Here is a 15,616-nt window from a genome sequence, read left to right as displayed (position 1 = left end):
TTTAGGAGGAGGGGCTCTCTCCAAATCCTCTTAGGAGATTATCCTCAAAAATAGAAAGTCTTAATCAGTTTTGATCTAATCCTATCCTATCTCTTATCTAGTAATCTCTCTTATCTAGTAATCTAATCTCAATCATCTTATCCATCTAGGATTACATTTGAAATTTAAATTTGATGGGACTCTTTATTCTTGAATTTGAGTTGGGCTCTTTAATTACTTGGGCCGCTACAAGGCTTTCCTGCGAATTGGGCTTCAGCTATGGGCTGGGCTTCTCTAAGAATTTGCTCTGACTACGGGCCCGATTTCGTCTACGATGCGGACCGAATCTGTCAAAACCCAAAACATAAAAGTTGTGGGCCTATCCCTCATATTTCCAGTGCATCTTGAATTATACAAATCGGAGTCCGGAATAGAGAGTTATGCCCAAATTACTGAATGGTTCCGAAACTGTGCAAAATCATCCAATTACTGAATGGTTCCGAAACTGCGTTCAAATGTGTTTCTCGGCATCTTTCTTGATCGCACGGAGAGAGGATTCGGAATAGATTTTTGTGCGATTCACACAAACGGCGCTAATCTAATGCTGCTCAATCCGAGGTAGTTCTTGAACCAAGGTCGCAGTCAGATAATCTTGCCAACTGGGCGGAGCCCAGGTGGAAGGAGGAAGCTACGCTCCAAGATCTGATACCAAGAAAGTAGTTAGAGGCCCGAGGAGTTGTCCCCGACTAGGCGCTCCAACACTCAAGTCAGTTGAGAATAGTGGGCGGTCGGGCCGAGCAATTAGAGAATGGTGCTGGTCCGAGTAGAGTAACAATATGGAAGTCAAAATTTGGATCCCTTACCTTGAGCGGGAGGAACCGTTTTATAGCCGAGGATCCATGTTCTAGTCTAATGAGGCTTTCGGAGTTGTCAGGATGAGGTTCCCACTGAGGTCTTTGGGATAAGACCTAATCCCCAGCGGAGTTGTCCTCATCCGTACAACGTTCTCCTGTCTTGGTCGAGCTTATCCATATGACGTGGTGCCGATGTGGCCGAAGTGATAAGGCGGTCGCGGAGACACGTGGCACTCGGACCCTGCTCAACCATGACCCAAACACTATGTATTGACTAAGTTAAAATATTTTTAGCACTTATTTTATTTTTGTAATTATTGTATTTCTTCTTTATCAATATATTTTCAATAATTGTGTATTTTTGCTATAAATTTTCAATAATTAATGAAAATTAAATTATTGTTATTTATCAGAGATGAGAGTCTTAATTTAGTTGAAATTATGAATGTTCATGACTTGGTTTGGTTCGGTCATAGGCTATTTGGCCAACCAAATTGACCTGGTCAGGTTGGGGAGTTGGTTAGCTGAAACCGATTGACCTTTTGTGAAAATTGACACACACAAGTTGTATCGGTTTGGGTCGATTTTTTTGTTTGGTTAGTCGATTCAAAAGATTTAAACTTAAAAATTTAATTTAATTTTAAAAATTATAGTGCAATTATTAAAAAATAAATTTAAAAATTAGATTTACGATATAAAACATTTTAGACTAAGAAATATGGGAAATTTCCCACTTTTCTATATTAAAATTTATATTTAAAATATAAAATATTAATATATATATATATATATCCATGGTTAGGTTGTTCGATTTTGGCCAGTTTACAAATGGCCAAAGTAAAATTGATCCAACTTGATTGTATTGGGAAATTTTTGAACCAAAGCCAACCTAAAATACTAGAAAACCAACCAACTCGGGTTGAGTTGATCGAGTTGGTCGATTTCATCAGTTTGATGAATAAACCTAACTAAAATTAATTATTGTTATTTTTGTATTATAAAAAATTATTAAAAATAGTATATAAAATATGAATAATTATTTATTATTTAAAAAGTTGAAAATATAAAACAATTATATACTCTTATGTGTAGTCTATTAGGGTCATTTACTAGAACACACCCATAGTTTTGCATATTTACTGATGTGTACGCATGCTACACATTATTTTTATTTCTTTATAAATGGTTTTGATGATGATTCCTAATGGTTTTTACCCTAATTGAGTTGAATTTCAGGAAATTGGGAATTTGGGACAATTTAGAGTTAAGACAACATAATACATGGTGATATGGCGGCAAGGGGAGGACTTAGGCCCACCAAGGAGAGAGGCCCAACCGCAGCCCTATGGGAGGCTCCAAAAGGCGGCTGACTTTAGGAGAATTGAAAAAGGAGGAGGACTCTAAACAAAAGGCTGAAAAGAAAAGTATAAAAGAAAAAGGAGAGGAAACTAGGGTTCGACCCCTTGACACAAGAACAAAGAGGAGAAGTGCTAGGAGAAGGATCACAAGGCTGTGGAAGGTGAATTGGAGAAGAGATCGAAGATTGTTGCAGAATTCCTAAATTGTCTTCTTCTTTGATTCTGCGAATTCGGTAACCTAGATTCAATTAGGGTTTTTTTGTTGAATCTTTCTTTCTTTCTATTATGCAAACCATGATGGATGTTAATTCAGATTTGTAATTAATATTTTAAGCTGATCCGATTGATAGTGGTTCAGTCTTGGAATTTCTTGATTAGGGTTTTCGATTATAAGAGTAGTTTTGGCCGAATTATTCTTGTTTCTTGGATTACTTGAATTGTTTGAGAAAGGGTTTAGGTAATCAGATCAATTAATCAAGAAAACGGATTGAATGTATCTTAGATATAATATGCATGATTCGTTTGGCATTCATTCAGCAAGAATTGATTTCTTTCAAATTCTTTGTCCTTAACGCATCTATGGCGATTAAATTCTTTATAGAAATATAAAAGTTGTTGCTCATAGATAGAGTGGGTTGTGCTCGAAAGAGGCTGCTCATACAATTAGGAATTAGCCAACCCATGACTGAATTCAACTTCGGTTGGTTAGCTTAATGGTGTAATCGCTGAACCGGTTCTGCTAGTATTTTCGTGAAGCACTTCCTCTCATTACTTAACGCGGTTTGGTCCGAGAATACTTAGGATAATTGGCTAATTAGGAGTTAAGTTTTTCCTTGTTTAACCTTTCGGATTGTCAGATAACAAAAGGCTAATTCAGTACTAGTATTTGTTGGATTAATCCCTGTGGGAACGATACTCTACTCATCAGTATATTATTTGATTGGCAAGTGCACTTGCTAGTGTAATCTAAACGCATCAAGTTTTTGGCGCCGTTGCCGGGGATTATCACAACAATATTAGGAACCATCTACTGTTGTTAATCTGATTTGGTACAATATGTTCATGATATGTGCGTATTAGTATCTTTATGACTTTGACTTGTTCAGTTTATGACACGTAGAAGTGAAAAGGAGAGCATCATCTATGATCCAGAGATTGAACGAACTCTCCACCGTCACCTTAGAGTTTCTAAGCAAGGGAAAGTTGAAAGTACAAAGATGGCCGAGCAAAGGACTACGATGGACTATGCCAAGCCAACCCTTACCGGGGCAGCCTCGAGCATTGTGAGACCAGCAATAGCTACTAACAACTTTGAGATCAAACCAGCAATCATTCAGATGATCCAGAACACAGTTCAGTTCTACGGCTTGGCTAATGATGATCCAAACACTCACATCGCAAATTTCTTGGAGATATGTGACACATTCAAGCACAACGGAGTTAGTGATGATGCTGTGAGGCTCAGATTATTTCCGTTTTCGTAGAAGGACAAGGCTCAGACTTGGTTGAACTCTCTGCCAGCTGGATCGATCGCAACTTGGGATGAAATGGCCAGCCGCTTCCTATCCAAGTATTTCCTTTCATCCAAGACTACAAAGATGCGGAATGATATCACCACTTTCTCTCTGCAAGACGGGGAATCATTGTATGAGTCATGGGAGCGTTACAAGGAATTACTGAGGAAGGTCCCTCATCCTGGATTTCCCGTATGGCTCCAAGTTCAGACGTTCTACAATAGATTGACTGAAGCAAACAAGACCATTATGGACGCTGCAGTTGGAGGAACCAATAACAACAAGACCCCAGAAGTTGCCCATGCTCTTATTGAGGAAATGACTGCAAATAACTATCAATGGAATTTCGAGAGAGCCCAAGTTAGGATACAACCCGGCCTTCACAATGTAGACACCTATACAGCACTATCTGCACAAATCGGCGCCCTCAGCAAGAAGATCGATGAAATGTAGTTGGCAGCCATGCATGTTCAAACCGTAGCCTGTGAATGGTGTGGGGGAGGTCATATCAACACCGAATGCCAAGTTGGAAATCAGTTCATGCAGTCCCCTGAGCAAGTAGATTTCATAGGGAATTTGCAAAGGTAGCGAGGCAATCACTATCGTCGTGCCTTTAACCCCGGATGGAGGAATCACCCCAACCTATCTTGGTCAAATCAAAATGCGGTGCAACCCCTCCCTCAAAACTTCGCTCAGTCAGAAAAGAAATCTAATCTAGAGGAGCTGATGACCAAGTTCATATCAAGTGCGGAAACAAGATTTCAAAATCAAGAGGCATCGATCAAGAATTTGGAGACTCAAGTGGGGCAGTTGGTGCAGATGATATCTTCTAGAGTCCAAGGTACCTTGCCCAGCAATACAGAAGTGAATCCAAGGGAACAAGTGCAAGCCATTACCTTAAGGAGTGGTAAGGAGCTGCAAGAGGTGGAGAAGAAAACAAAGGAAGAAGGTAAGATGGGCGCAACCCTAGAAACCAAAAGAAGGAGGAAGAGTAATCGGATTCAAAGAAAGAGACAAGCCAAAAGCCACAAGTGCCATTTCCCAATAGGCTTAAGTGACACAAAATGAACAAGGAATTCGATAAGTTTCTTGAAATTTTCAAGAGTTTACATATTAACATTCCTTTTGCAGATGCCTTAGCCCAGATGTCGCATTATGCAAAGTTCCTTAAGGAAATCTTGGCGAACAAAAGGAAATTGGGAGACGTGGCTACAGTTGCACTGAATGAAGAATGCTTAGCAATCCTCCTCAACAAGCTGCCTCAGAAACTGAAAGATCCAGGGAGTTTTACTATTCCTTGCACTATAGGCAGTTTAAAGATTAATAAGGCATTATGTGATTTAGGAGCTAGTATAAATATGATGCCCTATTCGATTTTTAAGAAATTAGGGTTGGGTGAACCCCAACCCACTAGAGTTGCATTGCAATTAGCTGATAGGTCCATCAAGCATCCTAGGGGAATCATAGAGGATGTACTTGTTAAGGTTGACAAGTTTATTTTTCCCGTGGATTTCATAGTGTTAAACATGGAAGAGGACATTGACGTCCCACTTATCCTAGGGCGACCCTTCCTAGCTACAGGAAAGGCAATGATTGATGTCCAACAAGGGCAACTCAGCCTTAGGATTCAAGATGAGGAAATAATTTTTAAAATGTTTGATGTTATGAAATATGCACCTTCTAGTGATTATTTATGTTATATGATAGATGTCATTGATTATGCGGTTGGTGGGTGTTTTCAGGTTAACAGGGCGGCCGATCCCCTTGAGCTATGCATACAAGAAGGAGAAGCCATAATGGGAGAAAATGAAGAAATTCAAAGCATGTTGGCATACCTGAATGCCAATCCTTGGTTTCAAGGAAAGGGATTCATCAAGTTGGAGAGCTTGGATAGACCCTCGATGCCAGACAGCAAGTCTTCAATCAAAGAGCCACCCACCCTTGAGCTGAAACAACTCCCACCGCATCTGGAGTATGCCTTCTTAGAAGCACCATCAGCCCTACTAGTGATCATATCATCAGCCTTGACCCCTTTGCAGAAGGAAAAACTATTACGGGTGCTACGGGAACACAAGACAGCTCTAGCTTGGAAGATAGCAGATATCAAGGGTATCAACCCGTCCATATGCACTCACAAAATTCTGATGGATGATGGAAGAAAGCCAACGATTCAGCCCCAAAGACGCCTGAACCCGAACATGAAGGATGTGGTGAAGGCAAAAGTCATCAAGTTGTTAGACGCAGGTATTATCTATCCGATCTCCGACAGCTCATGGGTGAGCCCCATCCAAGTAGTGCCGAAGAAAGGAGGCATGACTATGGTACCGAATAAGAAGAATGAACTCATACCGACTAGGACGGTTACCGGGTGGCGAGTGTGCATTGATTACAGAAGACTAAACAAAGCCACACGCAAGGATCACTTCCCTCTACCCTTCATCGATCAAATGCTAGAGAGGCTAGCTGGTCATAAGTTCAATTGTTTCCTAGATGGGTACTCGGAGTACAATCAGATACCGATTTCACCGGAAGATCAGGAGAAGACCACCTTCACATGTCCCTACGGTACCTTTGCTTACAAAAGGATGCCATTCAGTTTATGCAATGCTCCAGCAACATTCCAGAGGTGCATGATGGCTATATTCTCTAATATGGTGGAGAACTTCATGGAGATTTTCATGGATGACTTTTCAATCTTTGGTCTTTCTTCGATGCATGTCTGTATAACTTGGAAAAGATACTCAAGCATTGCAAAGAAACCCATCTAGTGCTGAACTGGGAAAAATGCCACTTCATGGTGCAAGAAGGTATTGTGCTTGGACATAAGGTTTCATAGAGAGGGATTGAGGTTGATAGAGCCAAGGTAGAGACAATTGAGAAGTTGCCACCACCAACATCCATCCGGTCTGTGAGAAGCTTCTTGGGACACGCAGGATTCTACAGAAGGTTCATCAAGGATTTCTCTAAGATAGCTAAGCCATTGTCCAAATTGGTGCAGAAAGATGTGCCCTTCAATTTCACAAAGGAATGCCTGGAAGCGTACAACATCTTGAAGGACAAGCTGATCAATGCCCCAATCATAATAGCACCGGATTGGACACTCCCTTTTGAGTTGATGTGCGATGCAAGTGATTCAGCAGTTGGAGATGTTCTAGGACAAAGAATGAACAAACATTTCCAACCAATTTACTATGCTAGCAGGACCTTGAATGGAGCTCAACAGAATTACACCACGACGGAAAAGGAACTACTAGCGGTAATTTTTGCTTTTGATAAATTTCGTTCATACCTAATCTTGTCCAAGGTTATTGTGTATACAGATCACTCGGTACTCAGACATCTACTTGCAAAGAATGATGCAAAGCCAAGGCTGATCAGGTGGATTCTGTTGCTGCAAGAATTCGATGTCGAAATCCATGATAAAAAAGGCACCGAGAACCTGGCCGCGGACCATCTCTCCCAGTTAGAGGATTCAGATTTGGGAGGGAAGACACCCAGCACCCTCTGAGATGATTTTCCGGACAAGCAGCTCTACTTCACTCAGATTGATACATCCCCTTGGTATGCTAATTTTGCCAACTATCTCGCAAGAAATGTCCTCCCTCCTAACCTTTCATATCAGTAGAGGAAGAAATTCTTCTCTGATGTGAAACACTATTTGTGCGGTGACCCCTTTTTGTATAATCTTTGTGCAGATTAGATCATTCAGAGGTGTGTCCCCGACGAGGAGATGGAGTCGGTACTCCAATATTGTCATGACCGAGAAGCGGGAGGCCATTTTGGAGCCAACCGCATGGAAGCCAAAGTGTTACAATCAGGTTTCTATTGGCCCACCTTGTTCAAGGATGCTCACAGGTATGTGTCCGCATGTGACCAATGCCAAAGGACAGGTAACATCTCTTGACAGAATGAAGTGCCTCTTACTAACATATTAATATGTGAAATCTTTGATGTATGGGGTATTGACTTCATGGGACCTTTCCCAAATTCTTTTGGAAATAAATACATCCTAGTTGTTGACTATGTGTGCAAATGGGTGGAAGCCATGGCTTTACCCACAAATGACTCTAGGAGAGTAGTCCAATTCCTTAAGAAGTTATTCACTCGATTCGGCACACCCCGCATCATAATTAGTGATAGGGGAACTCATTTCTACAACACCCAATTTGAGCGGCTGATGCGAAAATATGGTGTTACGCATAAATTAGCAACCCCATATCACCCTCAAACCAGTGGCCAAGTCAAATTAGCTAATAGGGAATTAAAAAGAATTTTGGAGAAGACGGTATCCTCTTCCAGAAATGATTGGTCAGTCAAGTTAGATGATGCATTGTGGGCATATAGGATTGCATACAAAACACCTATTGGCATGTCCCCATATAGGTTGGTCTTTGACAAACCATGTCATTTACCTGTTGAACTTGAGCATAAAGCGTATTGGTCCCTAAAACTCTTAAATTTTGATTTGCAGGCCACAGGTGCACAGAGACGAATGCAGCTGAATGAGATAGATGAATTTAGACTTGCAGCCTATGAGAATGCCAAAATCTATAAGGAAAGAACCAAACGATGGCATGACAAGAATTTACTAAGGCGTGACTTGCAGGTAGGACAGCAAGTACTATTATATAATTCACGCCTCCAGTTGTTCCCAGGTAAGCTAAAATCGAGGTGGTTCAGACCGTTCACCATATCACAAGTTTTCCCTCATGGAGCTGTAGAGGCCACTCACCCGACACAAGGCACGTTTAAGGTTAATGGTCAGCGCCTAAAACCATATATAGTGGATGGAACATTGCCTACCCCATCAATTGTATACCTAGACGATCATTGATCCCATTGGAATGTCGAGCTTCAAACAGAAAACAAGCGCTTATTGGGAGGCAACCCAATGTTGATAAGTAGTTTTTCTTTATTTATTTGTTTATCTGCTTTTCTTTTTTTTTCGTATCATTTGAGTTCTTTTTTAGGGTCTTAATTTCGTAGATTGCTGATCACCCCTAGTGTTTCTCATTCTCTCCTCCTAGTTTCTTTTGATCCTTAGCAGATAGAGGGTCCAAACGAAGGAGCCACTCTCAGAACGCTCTTCAGGGAAGTTCTCTAAATCCCCTCAGATGCTTGAAGTCACACTACCCACATTGCTGAAACCATCTTCACACTCTATCTATATGAACATTGAGGGCAATGTTCATAATAAGTGTGGGGGAGGCTATAGCTATGCACCTCAATCACCCCAATACATAAATGCATTAATAGGCCTCATAAACTGGTAATCCCCTCAAAATTATTGTTGTCTATAAGGTGAATTCCAAGAGAGAATACGATGAAGTTGAAGGAAAATCACTTGTAAGTGCTAGAATGTGTTCTTGTGATTTATCCAATTTTATCACAATACGTGAGGATGAGGAAGTCGAATAGGACTTTCATCATGGCCAGCACTAACTCTATTCATGTGTATAGTGCACTTGATTGAAGTCTTAACGAACACCCGAGCCATTAGTGAACATCATGAACTGTTAATGCATGAATTTTAACAATTGCAAAAGAAAAAGAAAAAAAAAGAGAAGAAGAAAGGACAAAGTCCGAATTACTCCGTTGTCATGAACTGAATAGTAAAACTAGTGGTTTATGATATGAGTTCAGTCCCAACTCCGCTATTTCAAGTCGAATAGTAAAACTAGCAACTTGGAATATGAATATTGTCATCTGCCTCTAACCTGTGACCCGTGTGAGATGGAGCATAAAATGCACTCACATCCGAAAAAATAAATAAATAAATACATATTTCGGTGACGGCTGAGGTTCAAGGGGACAAAAATATAGTTGGACATTCAATTTAGTGCATTGACAGGATTTGAGACCAAGCTCGAGGTGATGGTTAGTTATGGCGGTCAAGGAGCTGCTATATATATTGAACGGAATTGAGTGCTGGAGCATGAAGAATCTCATGTTCTCCCCTTCATTTGCTCTTATGTATGTGGTAAGAGTGGCCAATCATGGGGATGAATCAGAATGCTTATGCAGGATTCCTGATCACTTAACGCATTCTCATCCTAAAATTCATGTGATAGATGGAAATAATCTGAGGAATGATCAGTTTATGAGTATTATCTTTGCTTGAGGACAAGCAAAAGCTTAAGTGTGGGGGTGTTTGATGTGTGTGCATGCTACACATTATTTTTATTGCTTTATACATGGTTTTGATGAAGATTCCTAATGGCTTTTACCCTAATTGAGCTGAATTTCAGGAATTTGGGAATTTGGGACAATTTAGAGTTAAGAGAACATAATACATGGTGATATGGCGGCAAGGGGAGGACTTCAGCCCACCAAGGAGAGAGGCCCAACCGCAGCCCTATGGGAGGCTCCAAAAGGTAGCTGACTTTTGAAGAATTGAAAAAGGAGGAGGACTCTAAACAAAAGGCTGAAAAGAAAAGTATAAAAAAAAAAGGAGAGGAAATTAGGGTTCGACCCCTTGACCCAAGAACGAAGAGGAGAAGTGCTAGGAGAAGGATCACAAGGCTGCTGAAGGCAAATTGGAGGGGAGATCGAAGATTGATGCAGAATTCCTAAGTTGTCTTCTTCTTTTATTCTGCGAATTCGGTAAACTAGATTCAATTAGGGTTTTTCTTTGTTGAATCTTTCTTTCTTTCTATTATAAGAACCATGATGGATGTTAATTCAGATTTGTAATTAATATTTTAAGCTGATCTGATTGATAGTGGTTCAGTCTTGGGATTTTTTTATTAGGGTTTTCGATTATAAGAGTAGTTTTGGCCAAATTATTCTTGTTTCTTGGATTACTTGAATTGCTTGAGAAAGGGTTTAGGTAATCAGATCAACTGATTAAGAAAACGGATTGAATGTATCTTAGAGATAATATGCATGATTCATTTGGCATTCATTCAGCAAGAATTGATTACTTTCGAATTCTTTGTCCTTAATGCATATATGGCGATTAAATTCTTGATAGAAATATAAGAGTTGTTGCTCATAGATAGAGTGGGCTGTGCTCGAAAGAGGCTGCTCATACAATTAGGAATTAGTCAACCCATGACTGAATTCAACTTCGGTTTGTTAGCTTAATGGTGTAATTGCTGAACCGGTTTTGCTAGTATTTTCGTGAAGCATTTCCTCTCATTACTTAAGGTGGTTTGATCCGAGAATACTTAGGATAATTGGATAATTAGGAGTTACGTTTTTCCTTGTTTAACCTTTCAGATTGTCAGATAACAAAAGGTTGATTCTGTACTAGTAGTTGTTGGATTAATCCCTGTGGGAACGATACTCTATTCATCAATATATTATTTGATCGGCTAGTGCACTTGCTAGTGTAATTTAAACGCATCATTTACTTAAACCTATCTTATAGTTTTCATTTTACTAAAATATCCCATATATTTTATAACTTATTTACTTAATCAACCTATCATTAAGGAGTGTTTTTTTTTCCATTAGGCCCATGATTTTTTATTCCAAAAATACCCTTAACACTTTTTTTGTACAGAAAACAAAATTGACCAAATATAGCCAATAAAGTGGTTACCTGTGTCTTATTAAGGGCAAAAATGGCATTTTTATTTTTACTTTCTATGGATTAAATTTATTTAAATCAACATTAGGGTCAACACTGTCATTTTCCACTGTCATATAATGGAAGATTGATTAAATCCATTGCAAATTATATGTGGTGTTTTAGTAAAATGCTAACTATGGGGTAGATTTTAGTAAATCCATGAAATTATAAAGGGTATTTTAGTGAATGAACCTTTCTATTATTTAGCTTTCGTTTAATAAATCCCGTGCATCGCACAGGTCCCCGCTAGTACATATTAAAAGAAGGAAGTCTAGGAATTTTCTCCTTTTTTGATTTTTTTAATTTTTTATTCCATGTTATTTTTTAAACAATCAATTACATGCTCTCCTTCCTCACAAAAAATTATATAAAAGCTCTCTCTCTCTCTCTCTCTCTCTCTCTCATGTTCCCAAGAGGAAGCATGAGCTTCTCTCCTAAGGTGCTCCATTTGTGCTCTCCTTCCCCATAAATTATCTCTAATTTAGTAGAGAGTTTCTCTCCTAAGGTATCTCTAATTCCTATTTATCTCTTCTTCCCCACTTTTTATCTATATCTATCTAAAGAAAATTTGAATTAAAAAAATTAAAAAATATTTAAATATTCTAACAAAACTATATAATAACTTTAAAATATTTATTAAAAACACAAAAAATCATTATAATAGATTTAATAATATTCATATTATTAATAACTTTGCATTTTTACAAAATTCATCATGAAATTAAGTACTAACAATAGAAATTATGATTTTCTAGTTATTCAATTCAAATGTTATTCAAATAATAAAAATCTAACATAAAAAATGAAATATTATTTAAATATTTAAATAACTAAATATCTTAAATAAAAAATACTAAAAATAGCTTAATAATTATAGAACAAAATATTTAATAAATAACATAATATTTAACGCAACTAGATTTTGAATAGTTAACATAACGAAATTATGTAACAAATTTAAAAAATTCTTAAAAATAGAAAAATAATTACAACATAATATCCAAATTAATAATAATTTAATATTTTGCAAAAATAATAAATAAATTATGTAATAATAGTATAAATTATAATTTTAAGGATTATTAAATTCGATAAATAATTAATATTTTAAAATTTAAATAATGATATTATTTAAATAACGAAATAATACTCTAAATAACTAATTTCACTTATATAAATTAATAATTGTAGAAAATAACTTTCAAAAAATAATATGTATTAATAATAATTTTAAATATTAATCTATATTTATTTTATTTTTATATATACTAAAATTAATATTTATTGTATTTCAGTAATTATTTATTATTTTTGTGATAAATATGTTTTTAATAACTTTATATAAATTTATTTTTGTTTTTTATTTAACAAAAAATTTTCAATATTTATTGGAGATTAAACTACTGTTATTTAAATTTTTAAATTTACTTTATTGTACTTATTGTATTTTTGTTATAATTTATTGTTTAATATTTATTATAGATTAAAATATTATTTTATATTACACTTTTTATTGATTAATTTAATATATTTTTTAATATTTATTGTATTTTTATTATCAATATATTTTCCATAATTTTTTATTTTTTCTATAAATTTTTAATAATTATTGGAGATTAAACTATTGTTATTTATTAGAGATTAAAGTATTAATTTAGTTGAAATTAAGAGTGTTCAGTAGTTGGTTCAATTCGGTTGTAGGTTGTTTGGCCAACCAAATCAACTTGGTCAGGTTGGGAAGTTGATCACCCGAAACCAACTGACCATTAGTGAAAACCGACCAACTCAGGTTGTATCAGTTTAGGTCGATTTTTGGTGTCTCGGTCAATTCAAAAGATTTAAACTTAAAAAATTAAATTTAAAAATTAAGTTTAAATTAAAAAATATAGTGAAATTATTAAAAATAAGTTTAAAAATTAAATTTATGATATAAAATATTTAGACTAAGAAATATGGGAAATTTTCCACTTTTCCGTATTAAAGAATTATATTTAAAATATAAAATATTAATATATTTTTATGGTCGGGTCATTTGATTTTGGTTGGTTTACAAGTGGCCAAAGCAAAACTGATCCAACCTAGTAAGGTTGGGAAGGTGTTGAACCAAGGCCGGCCGCAAATACTAGATAATCAACCAACTTGAGTAGACTTGGTATGGTTGGTCAGTTTCATCAATTTGATAAGTAACCCTAGCTGAAATCTATTATTGTTATTTTTTATTGTAAAAAAATATTAAAAGTGGTTTATAAAGAAAAATAATTATTAATTATTTAAAATTTTAAAAATGTAAAACAATTACATACTTTTATGTATTTATATTATTTAGCTTTCACTTAACAATTACCATGCATCGCATGGGTCCCCGCTTGTATAAACTTTATGCTTCATGCAAGCACACCATATGCAAACTATACATAAATATCATATCACTAATACTTTACAAAGAAAATACCCTTTTTCATCATTCTCTCTCCTCCACCACTATTTACAGACATAAATCAACACATAAAATATATAGTTTGAAATATAACACATTGGATTTAGGTCAAATTGGTTTGCCTAATTTATCAACTCTAACGTTAACCCAACTTGGCTCTATTTATTGTTGGTGTTTTCCAACCCTAGCCCTAGCCCTATCTTAAACAAACCTTCCTTTTTCTTATATATGGCTTGGGTCGGCTAAAATGAGTTGGGCCTATATTTGCCCAAACATAGTTCTCGTTATCCAAAGTTTACTACCTAAGCATAGTTTTTAAGGCACCAAGGCGAGACGAGGCGATAAGGGGTGCCTTGTCGCCTAGTCGCCTAGCCTAGGTGATGGATTTTTTCTTAAGTAAAACCATATATCCTAGGGTAGTTCCCTAGGTTCCATAACCATCTTTCCTTAATAATTATCCATAATTTTCATAAGAGAAGTGTAAATTTTATGTTTTAAGTTTAGAAAATCAACATTTTATGAGAAGAAAATGAACAAAGGAAAGAAAATTCAAAAAATATAGCGGCTGAAACCTTACTTTTGTTATAGGAAAAGAAGAAAAGAAAAGGTGGAAGAAGAAGATCTGTAAGAAGAAAATGTGTTGATTAGACAAAATTTTAATTCCTTGCTTATTGGTTCAGGTTTTGAAATCTTTGAGGATTCAATCAAAGATCAAAACTTTGATACGATATGCCATGTATTGGGTGTATTGTATTGTATCTTTGGCACCCCAATGCACATGTTTACAGGAGTTTTCGAGAACCCATTTTTTTAAATAATATATGAAGGGATGAGAGATCCATCATATGGATGGCCGAACCCTGCAGGAAGGTTGGGTGAAATTTCAAAAAATTCTCTCTCTCCCATGTGGGAATCACATTCTCTATTTTAAAAAATTGCATTTTCAAAGATCAATCTTGAAACCAAACCGGACCAGATCTGAAACCAAAATGTAAGAGAGGGATATACCTGATACGGAGTAACAATAACTCCCAACGAAGATGTTCACGCCCAAGGAGAAAACCAAAGACTGGTCCCATTGAAGATGCTAGTGTGAGGTGGAGCAGAATCAGCAGGATGGCTCTTCAGCAAGAATGTGATGGAGGGCTGGTGAGCATGACTTCAGATTACCTTTTCTACCAAAAGGTAATATCAAGAACCTTTCTTGATCACTCCCACAGGTGGAGATCAAACTGACAGGGGCGGCAAGAGCAGGAAAGAATAGTCAAACTGCATATTCTTCTCTCTTTGTAATCTGCGAACTGATTATTGTATCTTGGAGGTTCTCCATGGTCCTCTATTTATAGCCTTTAAAGAGAGCATCTCCTAATCCCATTAGGAGTTTCTTAATCCAAATCTTGTATTTGGATATGGACTCTCTTTAAGAGATAAGGATAATCCCTTATCTTATCTACAGATGAAGATCAGCCTTCCTAATCAAATTAGGAGTTTCTTGATCCAAATCTTTATTTGGATCTGAACTCTCTAAGTGGATAGGGATAATCCCTTATCCTATCTGGTGATCTAAATCCCAGAACCACCCCCTTTTAATTAATCTTATTAAACCAGTTCGAATTGGGCTTTAAGCCCATTAAGTCTATGTGCTCACTTAACTTCCTAACTGCTGCCCAGTTGGCTATCCTTGTATGGTGTGGACCCAAACAATGATCTACACATCAGCCACATGTGTTCAGCCCAACCTCTGTTACAAGGCCTGGCTGAATTCACTGTAGGAAATAGTGAACCTCTGAGTCCATCACCATGGGCTCTTAATGGGCCCAACATTTACACTAAATGGTCCTTGGGTCAAGCCACCTTATAAAAACCTAAGGATTGTGGGCAGATGCAAGATTAGCCCA

At 36.8% G+C, this 15,616-nt stretch overlaps 1 non-coding gene and 1 pseudogene across 1 annotated transcript; one reads left to right on the top strand and one right to left on the bottom strand.

Annotated features, from left to right (window-relative positions):
* Positions 1 to 3,786: 3,786 nt before the first annotated feature.
* On the bottom strand, positions 3,787 to 3,893 carry LOC148800629 (small nucleolar RNA R71). The gene has a single exon (XR_016071082.1). It is a non-coding gene; the product is annotated as a small nucleolar RNA R71 (small nucleolar RNA).
* Positions 3,894 to 4,431: 538 nt separating this feature from the next.
* Positions 4,432 to 15,616, top strand: part of LOC148800628 (uncharacterized) — a 28,723-nt pseudogene continuing 17,538 nt past the window's right edge.

The sequence above is a fragment of the Nelumbo nucifera genome, chromosome 4 (genome assembly GCF_055504915.1).
Source record: "Nelumbo nucifera cultivar China Antique chromosome 4, China Antique-T2T, whole genome shotgun sequence".
Lineage (NCBI taxonomy): Eukaryota > Viridiplantae > Streptophyta > Magnoliopsida > Proteales > Nelumbonaceae > Nelumbo > Nelumbo nucifera.
Note: the sequence above shows the minus strand (reverse complement) of the source record. Positions and strands in the feature narration are given on the sequence as shown.